Below are 15,991 nucleotides of genomic sequence, written 5' to 3' on the forward strand. Positions count from 1 at the left end.
CTTGGACAAGGATCTGTCCCCCATGGAACAGGTTACGCAGCAGGAGCCAATACCTTCAGGAGATGATGTGGAGATAAAATTGGCCTGAAAACACAACACTCTTAGGAGCAGTATGCAACATTGTACAATGCTATGTGATATCAATGGAAAGTGCATCAAAGGCTTATCAAACCTTTTGAGCATTCCTAATAAAGTACTGGGACTCTGGACTTGGATCCTGATGCATTATTCCTACTTGCTGGCCGACTGTTAATTTTAATTCAGTTAGGAGCGTCTTAATGACCACAGCACACACGATCTACACTAAAGTCCCAATAATGATTCCTGATTTACTCCCTCCCCTCCCATCATTTAATTTTGCTTTTTATATCCTCTTTCATTATTTGCTAACTGAGGAACAGGTAGGCAGTCTGGCCCTTGAACTTTGCCAGTACTGCTCTTTACTGGTAACTAGTTGGTCCTTGTTAGGGGAGGTCTGGCTGGCTAGGAACTGAGTATGTGGAAGTGCTCTCTAGTGTGTACAACCCTCAGAGATCTCTGCACTCCACCAATTTTGGCCTCTTGTGCATCCCTGATTTTCATCGCTCCACCATTGGCGACCATGCCCTTAGCTGCCAAGGCCCTAAACTCTGGAATCCCCTAAACCTCTTCGCCTCTCTACCTCTCCTCCTTTAAGATGCTCCTTAAATCCTACTACTTTGACCAAGCTTTTGGTTATCTGTTCTGATAACTCCTCATGTGGCTCAGTGTCAAATTTTGTTTGATAACATTCCTATGAAGTGCTTTGGTATGTTTTACTATGTTAAAGGTGCTATATAAATGCAAGTTGTTGTTGTGTAGATGTTTAGCAGGTTGTCAGCTCGCAGAGCTCTGCAGGGTAGATTTTCTATCTCGATATTTTTAGTGTCTTTTTTCCAGATTTTGGGTCCCTGTTAAATCCAATGCCGTGCAGATGGAAGATGAAGGGCAAGAGACTAAAAGGTCTCTTTCATTAGTATTTCAGTAGAATTTCAAGTGATACATTTTCTTGTTTTAAATAAATTGCCTGTGATGTAGAACTGTATGTGGCTCGGGAGGGAATTGCCATTAAAATTTCTTTTGTGGGCTGCTTTCTAAAATGATTGCAAATCAATTTTCTGTGTGTTTCTTTGGCATTGATAGATGTATTGAGCGTGAGTGTCGCAGAACAACCTATCTATTTGAGGACATCAGTAGGAGGAAAATGAAGTGCATTCACACTAATTCTTTTATTTAGTAACGCAGTTCAGAATAATGTGTGTTGGGTTATGATGTAACTGAAATGAAGTAAGTTAGTTGTGAGCTGACTAAATTGATGGATTTACCTGATTGAGAGGGTGTAGAGGTGATTTGTTTGTAAGCTTTTACAGTGCTACTTTATGGCACTTACCATGGGCACACTGGCCCTCCCATTTTATTTAAATGTTTTATTTCTCCTCCCGTGCGGTAGCACCTGCCCCTCTCCTTGCTGTGGCTCTTTCTCCTCCTTGATGACGTGGCTAAGGTTTTCCGTGAATACAAAATTCGCAATTTGGAATGAATATCTGTTCAAACCAAGTTAAACCTCTGCCCGTCTCTGTAACCAGCTGAGCAGCTCCTCAATTACTCTGAGATCCTGGGGATGACTGGCCAGCCAGGCCCTGCTCACTGACGGAACCTGGAGGGGTAGACCTGTCACTGATGGCCAGGATTCTTTCCACTCAGTTCTGGGTAACCCTGCAAGCTAAAGGCCCAACAGGTAGGGTGATTCTAGCCAGACAAGTCATTGGAAACAGTTCTAAAGCTCAAACAGCTATTCAATCTTAATGGCATAATTTGTGTTCATTTAAAATCACTACCTTGTAGATCAGTGTAATAGGTTGATTTATTTTTCAGTGTGCCAATTGCCTATAGCCCATTAAAGTAATGTCACGCTTCTTAAGGCGACATCAGATTAACTATAAACTGTTCATTAAAAGTACAGTTTCAGTGTAGGTCAGCATTCATAAGATTTCATTGAGATGCTGTTCTTCAAAACAAAATCTTCTAATGTAAAAAAAATTGCTGGTACATGACTAAAGGGTTGCCACTGTCTTTCCATCCTTTATTATGGATTAATCTTGGAATGCATGTTAGTCAGATTATCAGGTATGCCACTGACCTCTGTTAGATAGTAATTGTACTAATAAACTGGAGCTGTAATCTTTTAGTCTACTAGTTCAGACATTACTTCACATCTTTAGATCTACAAGTTTGAGTTCCAGCTGAAGCTAGGTGATTGACATTTGGCGAAACCCATCACTGTGTTTGAGCCTCCACACCCAGCTACTGAGAAGTCCCTCTGTGGAGCGCACTTAACTGTACATGTCCCATTTACTGGTCCAGAGAGCTTAGGGGCCCCTAAGGGTACACAAGTGTATTGCTGGAGTTTGATTTGATACAATTGTGCAAAGTGCTGGCAAGCTTCGTTCTGCTTGTCTGGCTAGAATCACTCTCTATATTGGTTAGTTCTTCAGCTTATAGGGTTATCTGGAGGTGAGAGGGAAGAATCTCCGTGACCAGTCTACCCCTGCAGGTCCCATTAGTGAGCCAGGCGGCCTGGTCAGTTAGCAGCCATGCTCTGGAATACATTATAACAGTAACACTTCATTGGCTGTAAAGCACCTTGGGTCGTCCTGAGGTCATGAAAGGCGCTATATAAATACAAGTCTTTTTTTCTTTTTACTGCGGACCTGCTCAGCTGCTTGCCAGCATTCTATAACAGAGGGTGGGCTTGGTTCTGAGCATTTATCACCAGGCATTTCATCTTGGAGTCACCTTGATCCAAAGAAATCCTGCTTACCTCACCCCTTCCCGGGGGGATAGCAAGGTTATCCCCACCCCTTCCTAGGAGGGTAGCAAGGTTACTGCCAAAGTTAATGGGTGTTGAAAGAATTATTAGGGGAACTGACCTCTAAAGCTGATAAACATATCAGCATAATAGGGCAACTGAGCAGTGCTGTGTGTTAGACACTGACTTTTCACCTGTGAGGCCAAGGTTAAAATCCAGCCCAGACTGATGGGCTGCAAGTCTCCCCTGTCTGCAGGCTGCAAGGGTCCTACGTGAAATGAGTGAGTTTACGCAGTCTCAGTCCAGTTGTTAATGGGCGAGGGCCTACAGAGCAAACCTCATTCCCTATTTTGGCCCTAATTAGCAATCTCACTCAGACTGATTTGAGAAACATGGGAACAAACGTCAGACTGGTGCAGTAATGACTGCTTTCTGGGGTTGAGTTGAAACTCATTGGGGCAGAGCAGAGGGAGCTTTACTCTGCATCTGACTATGCCGTACCAGATGTAGGAGTGCTTGGTGCTGACACTGGCCACCTGAAATGAGATAAGTTCCATTCCCCAGTATTAACATCCCTCACCTTGATCACAAAAAAAGCAGGAAAAAAACCAATATGTTAATTTTGCTGTGTCATAACTAAATCTGCATCTCCCATATGATAGCATGAGGAGTTGTTTATAATGTAGCCTCAGCCAGGTTAATCCCCATACATCTGTAACAAATAATCTGGCTGCAGGCAATATTGTGTCCTTTATTCCCGAGTTAATGCAAGTTCCCTTCTCCATTAAAGACATATGTTACCATAGTTCCTTGATGCACATCAATCTTTGCTGATAAGTTCTACAGAGGGGTAAAAAACACCAAAGAAAGCCTAGCAAAGTTGCCAGGGAAACGGTTATTTTACATGTCAGTTTTGCATTGTCATGAATTAAACATCCTGCTGTGCTGTGATGTGTTGTAATAGGCTCCAAAAGTACCTCAACAAGTATGATTAATTGGATCCTACTAGCTACAAAATTATATCTACTGATAGTGAGCCGATTAATGAATAGGTATTGCTGGTCTGCCTACTGCCAATTAATTGAAAATTCTAGCTCAAAACTCAAGCTACACCATCAGATTTTTACCTTTACAGTAATTAGGATCTTTGATTGCTTGGACACGTATGGTGAACTGAGTATAATATTAGCCTGGAAATTGCGGTTGGAGGCTTGCCGCCCGTGTACACCTCTGAACCGCAAGAAAACTCCGTACTTACCGCTGCCTCTGGAGCTTTGGACTCATGCAGCCCTGGGCCTGCAGGCATACGCCTGCGTAAAGGCCCACGCATCCCGGGACACGTGGTTCGCAATCATCCTTGGGATCACGTGGGCCAGGCCAACCAATGACAGAGGGGGATTCCTAATATGCTTATGGGGGCGATTCCATTTGCGTACGGAATCCCCATAAGCATAATAGAAATGACCTAAAAAATAAAATTTCACAACACTGAAATAAAAATAATTACAGATTCAAAATTAATTAAAATACTGTTTAATTAAACATTTAAAATAAAAAATTAATTTTTTTGAAAAATAAATGTAGACACTTTTAATTGGGACAAAATTGACCTAAACTAATTTTAAATGTTTAAAATCATTAAAAAAAAATGTATTTTAACATTTATTTAAACCCTTATGCTGGTAAAAGAAGGCCTTACGCCTGCTTTTACCAGGCCTAAGGGTTTGGTGGGCAAATAGCCCAACTCTGCGCCAACGAAGTCAATTTCCAGCAGATGGGTACGATCTGTCAAGGAGAAACGACAGATCGCAAGTTCCAGGATTTTGCACATGTGGAAACCCGGAACATGCAGGGCACTTGCGACGGCGTACGCCCCATAAAATCCGGGCCAATATAATAGAGATGAGGTTAAGTGAAACGAATGTAATGTAAAAACAGGGGAATAAACCTTGCACTATATCTTTCATTAGTATAGTGCAAAAGCGTTGCTTCCACTTCCTGTTGACCAATGTTTGTAGTTACAAAGTGTCTGTAATTTTTGGCCGTGCCGCGAGTTGGAGGGAGGCCGTGCCGCGAGTTGGAGGGAGGCCGTGCCGCGAGTTGGAGGGAGGCAACCACTTTAAATGATGACAGTTACAGATGTTCCTTAATGTGTTGGAAACAATCAGTTTAGCTTTGGGTAGAATGGTTCAACAAGAAGCCTGAAGAAAAGAAAAATAAGGCAGGACAGTAGGCATGCCAGACTGTACAGTAAGAAAAACAAATGGTATGGGTTTCCAGAGTGCATTTACACTTTTACATCTATGTCTTGACATTTTTCAATTTCTACGTGTCAAATAACAAGTGTTGATTTTGACTGCATATTAAATTTTTCAATTTTGAATGGCATTCATTGCCAAAGTAGAACAGAGGGGGGCATGTATTCCTGATCCTACACATTTAATTAAGTTCATTTACAGGAAAGAGATCCTCTGAGCTATATGTAGCATAATCAGAAAATTGTGTTTTTCTTCATGAGCTACCCACTCTAATCCCACTTTCTTGCTCAGCCCCCGTACCCTGATTCCCGTGTTTCTTCAAGTGCTTGCTAATTTCATCTAGCACTTTACCAATAACTGGATTAAGCGTAACTGGCCTACAATTTTCTGGCTTTCTCCTCTGTTTCTGACCAAGCAAGTCCCACTTGTCACCCTCCAGTCCTTTACCACTGTTTTACTTTCCCTAAAATTTACAAAAATTATAGTTCGAACCTCTGCTATTTGTTCCCTAGCTTCCTTCAGTATCCTCTGGAGTAAACAGTCAAGCCCCTGGGATTTGTCTACCTTATGTCTGAGTAACTTCTTTAGTCCCATTTCTGTTTGAATAATTTCCACTAACTGTTCTCTCCCCGCTATTAATGGTTTTAAAATCCCATATCCGCTTCCTCTGTGAAAGCTAAGACAAAGTCCTTATTTAGTATTTCTGGCATTCCTTCACTTTATTCTAGTTTGTCTTAGCTCTTAGTGGTCCTATCCCTGCTGTAACTTCCCTCTTAATAACTCTATAGTCTATAGAAAACCTTTCCATTGCCCTTTTTTTTTGTAATTTGCTGTCACAGTAGGCTTTCTAATCTCCCCTTTCTATAGCTTCAATATGAATTATATTTTCCCTGCCTTTCACTTTAGCACCTGCCCTGTAACTACTGAATGAATGTTTTTAGTTTGATTTGAACTCCAGCTTTCAATCACACTTGCGTTTTTCTTGGCTTGTACCCCCTTCTTTCCCATTGTTGATTTACAGTTCTCTTTGCCAGTATTTGCTTTCATTTAATCTGGGTGAGGTCTCTCTTCACCTCACTGTCCTTTTGTTTTTTTCCAGTCAAATACCCTCGTCACTGACTTATTTTTCCTCTTTCTGTTCTTGCACTGATCCCCAATGAAATTGTGATCACTGCTTCCCCTATTAGATACATATGAATATACGAACAATGACAGACAGGAAAAGACCTACTTGTCCATCCAGCCTGTCCCACACAGTTGTGAAGCCTTATGCTTTACAATACAGACACTCCCCACCCCACCTGGAGCCATGTAATCTCCTGGACGAGGCAAAAAATAAGTTAAAACCTCGGCCAATTACGGAAAATTCCTCTCCAACACCCCTTAGACGATGGAAACTAGACCAGGAGATCACTCTGATCCTGATTTACATTACCAGCTATCGACCTCTTGTACAAGGTGATCTCCACCCTAGCCAGGAACAGGTCCAGCTCTCGCCTGAAGGAATTCAGCAAATCATTGATCACCGCACCAGCCGGCAGCCTGTTCCACAGGTCCAATATTTTCTGGGAAACTGCCTAACATTTAACCTAGATCTGCCCTTGCATACCTTTATTTTACAAACTTTGATCAAATTATTCCTGAGTCTACACTTTTCTAAAGTATAGAGACCCAGCTCTTTGAGCCTATCTGGGTAACTAAGGTGTTTTAAACCGGGAATTAATCTGTGTTCCTCCTCTGCACCCTTTCCAAAGTCTCAATATCCCCCACCATGTGAGGAGACCCAAACTGGACACAGTATTCTAACTGAGGCCTAACCAAGGTCCCGTACAAGGACAAAATAGTAATTGCCCTGTAAAAACATCCTAGAACCTTGTTCACTTTGGCTATTGCTTCACAGCATTGGTCATGGCTCTTTAGCGATCTATACACTAAAACACCCAAATCTTTCTCTTTCAGCACTGGTTTTAATTCTTTTCCCTGTAAATCTTTCTCTTTCAGCACTGGTTTTAATTCTTTTCCCTGTAGGGTTGTATGTATGTTTAGCATTTGACCTGCCCATGTGCATAACACTACATTTTCCCAAATTAAACACGGATCCAATCCACCCACAGGTGCCTGTAGTAGTCAAGCATCCTCTACAGTCCTGACTCTCTCGTATCTTGGTATTGTCTGCAAACTTGAAAGATTACCTACTTGCTCTACCTCATTACCCAGAAACAGTTCAAGCAGTGCTTCCTTCCTTGTTGGGAATAGCAGCATACTGACTGAGAAAACAGCCTGAACACACTGCCAAGAAAAACCTTCCCTTTACGCCACAAACATTTTCCCTATCCCAATCTATTTTTCGATAATTGAAATGTCCTACAATTATGTCTGTATTAACACATGTCCCTTTAATTTTTTTACAAATTTCATCACTCAATTTCTTTTCCACTGTTAGTCTATACTGTGATTCCAGTAATGTGACCAATTCCTCAGTGCAATAAAAAATATTCTGCTTAAATTATTTCTCTCTAATTCCTTGTCTAGTGCTGTACTAGTGTCTAATTAATACTGGTACCTCCCCTCCCTTTCTTCATTGACTTTCGTAGGAACAGGAGGAGGGAGGCCATTCAACCCCTCAAGCCTGTTCTACCATTCAATTTGATCATAGCTGATCAGTATTTTAACTCCATCTACCCGCCTTGGTGCCATATCCCTTGATCCCCTTACCCTGCACCTTCACACTATATCCTTTGTTATCCTTACCTAACATAAATCTATCAATCTCAGTCTTGAAAGCTCCAATTCCTACAGCATCCACAGTCTTTTTTGGGGGGGATGGGGGTTAAGAGTTCCAGATTTCTACAAGCCTTTGTGCGAAAACATGCTTCCTAATTTCCCTCCTAAATGGCCTGCTCAAATTTTAAGATTAGGTTCCTTAATTCTCTATTTCCCCATCAGAGAAAATAGTTTATGTATCTGTGTTACTTGCTTTTAGTGATTTGTGTACATGGACACCCAAACCTTTTTACTCCTCTACAGTTCCTAGTTTACCTCTTGAAAGTTTTATACTGAAGAATATTAAATTGCCAAACCAGCTGTAGCCACATTTCTGTTATTCTTTAACTTGTATAGCAGGAAGAAAGCTGAGGCGTACGAGAGACTGAAAAATTGGGCTGGGTTGTGAGGTTTATATTCTGGGGGTTGGGGGTCTGGAGATGTGCTCACCAGAAAATATTTGATTTTTAGCACTTTATTTAGAGCAATTTGGAGTCTCTTGTACTTCTGCCTGCAAGCCAAAAATAATCTATCTTGGAACGGTTAGTGATATCTTAAAAATTCAATACAACATTATAGGGTTTAGTTCTTTCCCTTGGAATTTAACCGTACATGTGCAATGTTGGTCTTTATCAATTTTTAATTTGTTTCTTACTGGATCAGCACTTTTGTTCTTTTCAAGGTTAGCTGTAAGCTCCTGTCTAATTTCTTCTGAATTTCTGATTGAGGTTCTACTGGATGTGATTCCATGCATCAACGCCCACAGAGTTATTTAAAAATAAGTCTGAGACTCACTGAACTGAAACCGGGGCAAAGACTCACATAGTGGCATCACACTCGGCAGCTGCAGCGCAATGTCAGGGAATGTGCTCGTTACAGGGAGAGGAGCAGCTTTAGGAAAGCTCAGTCCAATTGTGTTCTCTGCACTGTTACTGCCATGTTGCCAGCACTCATTCAAGGACCTTTTCATTAGTTCAACATAGACCCCACCTTCTGTCTTTTAGTAGCGGTAGCATGAAGCTGGCATTATGATGGACAGGAGCTGTGAGATTCCTGCACACTTCTCACACTGTAGCTTATGGGGTTTTTTTTCCTGATTTTCGTTGCATCCCACTGAATGAATGATTGAACCCCATCGCTGGGAAAGTGGAGTTGATGTAGAAGTTCAGCCATGATCTTCTTGAATGGCAGAGCAGGCTCGCGGGCTCTATGGCCTACTCCCCCTATTTCTTATCAGAACTTTGCAGTGCACCTCTGGTGTAGAATTAACAGAGTGTGTCAAATCTACAGCTTTACATGAATATTTCCTGCTGGATGCAGCAGTCACATTATGTTGCCACAATGGCTCGTGGAACAAACAGGAATTTTAAATCCCCGCAGATTTTCATCAGCATATGCGGGCAATTGTTCACGTAAAAGACAGTTGGCTTGTGTGGGCAATACATTGCGTCAACAGGAACCATCCAACATCACACAGCCTGTGCACTCTGATGCTTTGAGATTCGTGAAGCTGAAGCTCTAGGTGGGTTAAAACTCACTAATGACCCCAGAATTTTACCCCAGGGTAGTTGGAGAGAAAGGGAGATTTGTGTAGCAGTGGCAATCATTTTGAATTCATTCCCTTGTATTCAATAAAGTTGACCGAGCCAGTGCCAGTTGTCAGTGCAGGCTCGATGGGCCGAAATGGCCGCTATCTGCACTGTGGGGTTTCTGTGATATATGGAAACTACATTATCATAGAAACATAGAAGATAGGAGCAGGAGTAGGCCATTCGGCCCTTCGAGCCTGCTCCGCCATTCAACGAGATCATGGCTGATCATCCAAACCCTAGCACCCGGTCCCTACACCGACAGCCATCCCACCCAAGCCCTATCCCCGTAACCCCACGTATTTAATCCCCCCTAAAACTAAGGGCCAATTTTTATCATGGCCAATCAACCTAACCCGCACATCTTTGGACTGTGGGAGGAAACCGGAGCACCCGGAGGAAACCCACGCAAACACGGGGAGAATATGCAAACTCCACACAGACAGTCACCCGAGACCGGATTTGAACCCGGGTCCCTGGCGCTGTGAGGCAACAGTGCTAACCACTATGCCACTATCCTGCCCTTAATAATCGGAAAACTAATGAAATATATTAAGAGTAAGAGGATAACTAAAGAAAAGGTAGGACCTATTGGAGATCATGAGGGTAATGTGTGTGTGGAGGCGGGAGATGTCGGTAGGGTTCTTAATGAATACTTTGTTTCTGTTTTCACAAAGGAGAGGGGCGAAGCAGACATTGCTATCAGGGAGGAGGAGTGTGAAATATTAGATGAAATAAACATAGCGAGAGAGGAAGTATTAAGGGGTTTAGCAGCTTTAAAAGTGGATAAATACCCAGGCCCGGATGAAATGTATCCCAGGCTGTTAAGCGAAGCAAAAGAGGAAATAGCAGAGGCCCTGACCATCATTTTCCAAACCTCTCTGGCTTCAGGTGTGGTACTGGAGGACTGCTAATGTGGTACCCTTGTTTAAAAAGGGAGAAAAGGATATACTGAGTAATGACAGGAGGTCAGCCTAACCTCGGTGGTGGGAAAATTATTGGAAAGAATTTTGAAGGACAGGATAAATCCTCTTTTAGAAAGACACGGATTAATCAAGGATTGTCAGCACGGATTTGTTAAGGGAAGGTCGTGTCTGACAAACCTGATTGAATTTTTTGAGGCGGTAACAAGGAGGGTAGTTGAAGGTAGTGCGTTTGATGTAGTGTATATGGACTTTAGCAAGGCTTTTGATAAGGTTCCACATGGCAGACTGGTCACGAAGTTAAAATCCCATGGGATCCAGGGCAATGTGTCAAGTTGGATTCAAAACTGGCTCGGAGATAGGAAGCAGAGGGTAATGGTTGATGGGTGTTTTTGTGACTGGAAGGCTGTTTCCAGTGGGGTTCCGCAGGGCTCAGTACTAGGTCCCTTGCTTTTTGTGGTATATATATCAATGATCTAGACTTGAATATAGGGGATATGATAAGTTTGCAGATGACACTAAAATCGGCTGTGTGGTTGATACTGAAGAGGGAATCTGTAGACTGCAGAGGGACCTGGGTGTTCTTGTGCACCAGTCACTGAAGGAGAGCATGCAGGTGCAACAGGCGATTAAGAAGGCAAATGGTATGTTGGCCTTCATATCAAGGGGGTTCGAGTATAGGAATAGGGATACCTTACTACAGCTGTACAAGGTGCTGGTGAGACCGCATCTGGAGTATTGTGTACAGTTTTGGTCGCCCCATCTGCGGAAGGATGTTCTTGCCATGGAAAGAGTGCAACGGCGATTCACCAGGCTGATACCTGGAATGGCGGGAATGACCTACGAAGAGAGATTAAATAGTTTGGGCTTGTACTCACTGGAGTTTAGAAGATTGAGAGGGGATCTCATCGAAACATATAAAATTATGGCAGGCCTGGACAGGCTGAATTCAGAGAGAATGTTTCCAATGGCCGGGGAGCACAGAACCAGGGGCCACAGTCTAAAAATAGCGGGCAAATCATTTAAAACAGAGATGAGGAAGAATTTCTTCACTCAAAGAGTGGTGAGCCTGTGGAATTCCCTGCCACAGAGGGCTGTGAAGGCTAATTCAATAAATATTTTCAAGAGAGAATTGGATATATTTCTGAAGGCTAAGGGGATTAAGGGTTACGGAGAAAAGGCGGGGACGGGGTACTGAACTGGTAAGATCAGCTATGATCTCAGACGAAGATCAGCCATGATCTCATTGAATGGCGGAGCAGGCTCGAAGGGCCGAATGGCCTACTCCTGTTCCTATCTCTATGTATCTATGTATATCAATAAATTGGTCAGGTGGGCAGAACAGTGGCAAATGGAATTCAATCCGGAGAAGTGTGAGGTAATGCATTTGGGGAGGGCTAATGAGGAAAGGGAATACACATTGAATGGTAGGACACTGAGTAGTGTAGAGGCACAAAGGACCCTTGGAGTGCATGTCCACAGATCCCTGAAGGTAGCAGGCCAGGTAGATAAGGTGGTTAAGAAGGCATACGGAATGCTTGCCTTTATTAGCCATGGCATAGAATACAAGAGCAGGGGGGTTATGCTTCATCAACTGTATAAAACACTAGTTAGGCCTCCGTTAGAGTACTGCATGCAGTTCTGGTCACCACATTACAGGAAAGATGTGATTGCACTAGAGAGGATACAGAGGAGATTTACAAGGATGTTGCCGGGAGTAGAGAATCTTAGCTATGAGGAAAGACTGGCTAGGCTGGGTTTGTTTTATGGAACAGAGGAGGCTGAGGGGAGACCTTAGAGGGGCCTAGATAAAGTGGATAGAAAGGACCTATTTCCCTTAGCAGAGGGGTCAAAAACCACGGGGCACAGATTTAAAGTAATTGGTGGAAGGTTTAGAGGGGATTTGAGGGGAAATTTCTTCACCCAGAGGGTTGTGGGGGTCTGGAACTCAATGCCTGAAAGGGTGGTCGAGGCAGGAACCCTAACCACATTGAAAAAAGTACTCGGATATGCACTTGGGATGCTCTAACCTGCAGGGCTACAGACCAAGAGCTGGGAAGTGGGATTAGGCTGGATAGCTCTTTGTTGGCCGGCGCGGACACGATGGGCCAAAATGGCCTCCTTCCGTGCTGTAACTTTCTATGATTCTATGAAATATTACTCAAACAAAATTGAAGTGTACCTGAGTGAAAATAATTTATTGAATGAATTGCTCTGTTTTCTCTCTCTTGTGATTCTATTGAAAGGTGTTTGTGTGGCACCAGCAGTGACACATTAATTAGTACAGCATTTGAAACCGTTGCTTTGCTTATGAAAGATCAATAGCCTGCGAATCTTAAACCATTTTGCATTGATCTGTTGTTACCTTCAAAAGCCAGTGGGGGTAGGAGCAAAATCCTCCATCTATTTCACTGTTAATTATCCACAGGCTTCACACACAACATCTGGAAGGTGTCCTGTAGGAATGGAAATCTCCCAGGTCCTCTTCTACTGACATCCAACAGATGTTTGCTTCAGTATTGGGATCACCCCAGATCATTTCTTCTTTGAATAGCCCAGGGCATTTGGATGAATGTATATCGGCTTCTTTTTAGAAAAGCTGTAGACAATTACGAAGTTCCACCTTGGAGGGTTAGAAATTCGGTATAGCCCCGTTTGGGGCGCTAACTTTTGAAAAGTAGAAAAAGTAGTGCCAGGTGCGAATGATTCTCTCCTGCTGGGAAATTCAGTTTTAGCGCTCCAAGAGGGAAGTGGAGCGCTGAATCAAGTGCTAACCACTTCTCTTAGGGCGCTAAAGTCCGAGAGTGGGGTGGTAGCGGCAGAGCGCTGAACAATTTGGGGTGCATTGCTGATGGCATCAGAGGCCAATGATGGTGCACAACCTACTTCTCGGCAGTTCTGCATTGCAAGGCGACCTGCGAGACTGCCATTACAGCCCCAAACACACACAAAGTGGAGGGCTTGGACATCTTGCAGCAATGAAACATCAAAAACTTTGAACGGGCAACAAACTGGTGCAAATAATAAAGGTTGGCCTACCTGAAAACCATTCCCTTTTAATTAGCGCTCCCCAAGCGGCCAGCCGAGTTGACAATGCCTCCTCTTCCTGTCATTGTTCACGCCTGGCGATACAGCAGGGGGCAGGAGGCAATTTCACATCCGGGTCGATAACTGGGTGCTGTGCACTTTGACATCACGATCTGCAAGGTGCTAGAGGCCCAGGCAGTAAGAAGAAACCGGCACTGAAGTTCGCGGATGTTGCTGCATTCGCCACACCTGGTTGCTAACCCCTTCGTGCCACGTTAACGCTCCCCCACCCCCGGCGCTAACTGGAGACGCTAACCAACCAAATTTCTCCCCCTACGTATCTGCACCTGTAGTTTTCTTCCTCTACTTGTAAGAATCTTAATGTTTTGCATAACCTTCATTTCACTGTTCCTTTTCCCCAAATATACTACTTTACTCCTTCCTGTATTACACTGAATCTGCCACCTTTGTGCCCACTCCATTAACTTGCCCATGTCCTCTTGCATCCTTCCTCACAGTTTGCCATACCACAATTACCCTCTTGCCTATGTTCAAATCATTTATTTAATTATTTAAATGAAAAACAAGAAATCTCAGCACAGATTCCTGGCACACAACTAACTGCCAGTCTGAAAAGCATCCACCTAGCCCTACTCTCTCTATCATCTGTCCCCTTGCTATCTCTATATTCTTTTTAATACATGTGCCTCAATTTTCATAAGTTTCTTATTTGGCACTTTATTGAGTGCCTTCTGAAAACTCATATGTATAATCCACCATATTCCCTTTATCTGCACACACTAATTTCCTTGAAAAATTCAATTAAGTTAGTTAATCATGACATGCGTTTTACAAATTCAAGTGGATTGCTGCTGAGTAAGTCAATAATTTTGTCCTAAATTTATTTATCAATAACTGTGGTAAGACTAGCAAAGGAAGGGACAAGAGCAACTATCTCATGGAACAGCATCATCTCAAAGTCACATACAATTCTGATTTGGACGTATGTTGCCACTCCTTCATCGTTGCTGGGTCAATATCCTGGAACTCTCCAACAAGCTTCAAGGGGGCAGCTCACCACCACCTTCTCAGGGCAACTATGGGTGGGTAATAAATGTGACCTCATCAGTGTCGCTCTTAATCCTGAGAATGAATAGTGTATTAAAAAAACTGGTCTCTTTTACCTTTCTTGTGTAGCATTTGTCATCCTCCAAAATTGGTACAATTCCAGTCTCCAAAAATCATTGGAAAATTAAGCTTCCTGTCTCTGCTGTGTCCTCCCCATCATCGTTCAGTATTCTGGGAAGCACATCATACCAACTGGGTGTGACCTTTCTATTTTCAGCCACATTATAATTTTATTTTAAATAACGCCCTTTTGAATATTTATGATCAGTTTTGTCTCTTCTACACTTTCCCTCAAGTACTCCTTCAGTCCCACATTCATCTTTCTCTGTAAAAACTTCTTAAGCATCTCTGCCATTCCCTCATTCACAAGTACAAGACGGCCCCATTCATCTCTGAGTGACCTCACCCCACGTGCTTATAAAGGTCCTTGTTGGTTTCCTTTATGTTGACCACTAACCTTTGTTCATGCTCCTCTTAGCCTTGTAATCTTGCTTTCTTTCTGTATGTTTTGCATTTCCTTTATATATTTCATAAATCTCTCCAATATTAATCATTTGCCTCTTTCCATGTTTAGTTTTTTGCTCAAACTTCTCACATGCACATAACTGAGCAAATCAATTGTGTAAATTTTCTTTGAATTGAGTGGTTTGGCTCCTCCCTCAACAATAGCCTCTGAGACAACTGTCAAAAGGATTTGCGATATTTGTATTGAAGTATGCTGGAACATGATTCTGAATGCAGCTGAATTTTAAACTCCTTATGTATTGTGACCGAATTAACAAAATCACTACCAAACTAAAGTTAAACAAATGTTTCACTTTGTCACAGTCACACACTTGTCATTGAGTTCCGCAGAATCTAGTAGGGATCAGTATTTTTTTTAGGTAACCAACCAGGGCCACCTGTAACTGAAAGTCAGGAGCCAACTGAATACTGTACTTCTGTCTACTTTATCAGTACGGAATTATCCCATCTCAGATGTGCGTGATTGGCAGAACAAATACGAGTTTGCTGGAAGTTTGAGAATTTTTTTCAGGAAAGGTACTTTTTTCACGAAGGTACTTAGGCCTAGAAATTCAGTATAGCCACTTTTGGGTCGGTAAAGTCGGGCGGCCGCTAAAGTTTGCGCCCGGCGCAAAGTGGAGGCCACTTTGCCGATATTCAGTAGCTTTGGCCAAGGAGTTTGCTCGAGCGCTAAAACTGGCGATGCACGGCTATCTTTAGGCGCTAAGCCGGCGGTGCAGAGTGATACCGCCGAAGCCGGGCGCAGCGCAGGTGCGGTCATTTCTTGATTGACAGCAGACACCCTGGCGCCGGCCAGCTCTTAAAGGGGGAAGGGTCGACTTGGTCTGCTGCCACGCCCTGGATACTGCAGCCCTCCAGCTAGGCCTAAACACTGCTGCTGGAGAGAAATAGCGCCAGGAAGGATGCAGAGGGCCCGTGAGCGAGCGCAGCGCTTCTCTGCCCATGATTTAA

General features: G+C 43.1%; 1 protein-coding gene across 4 annotated transcripts in view; it reads left to right on the forward strand.

The window, feature by feature from the left end:
* Positions 1-15,991, forward strand: part of sipa1l2a (signal-induced proliferation-associated 1like 2, genome duplicate a) — a 547,440-nt gene that overhangs the window by 248,523 nt on the left and 282,926 nt on the right. The window lies entirely within an intron of this gene.

The sequence above is a fragment of the Somniosus microcephalus genome, chromosome 9 (assembly GCF_052327205.1).
Source record: "Somniosus microcephalus isolate GS21.2 chromosome 9, FLI_Smic_1.0, whole genome shotgun sequence".
In the NCBI taxonomy this organism is placed as follows: domain Eukaryota; kingdom Metazoa; phylum Chordata; class Chondrichthyes; order Squaliformes; family Somniosidae; genus Somniosus; species Somniosus microcephalus.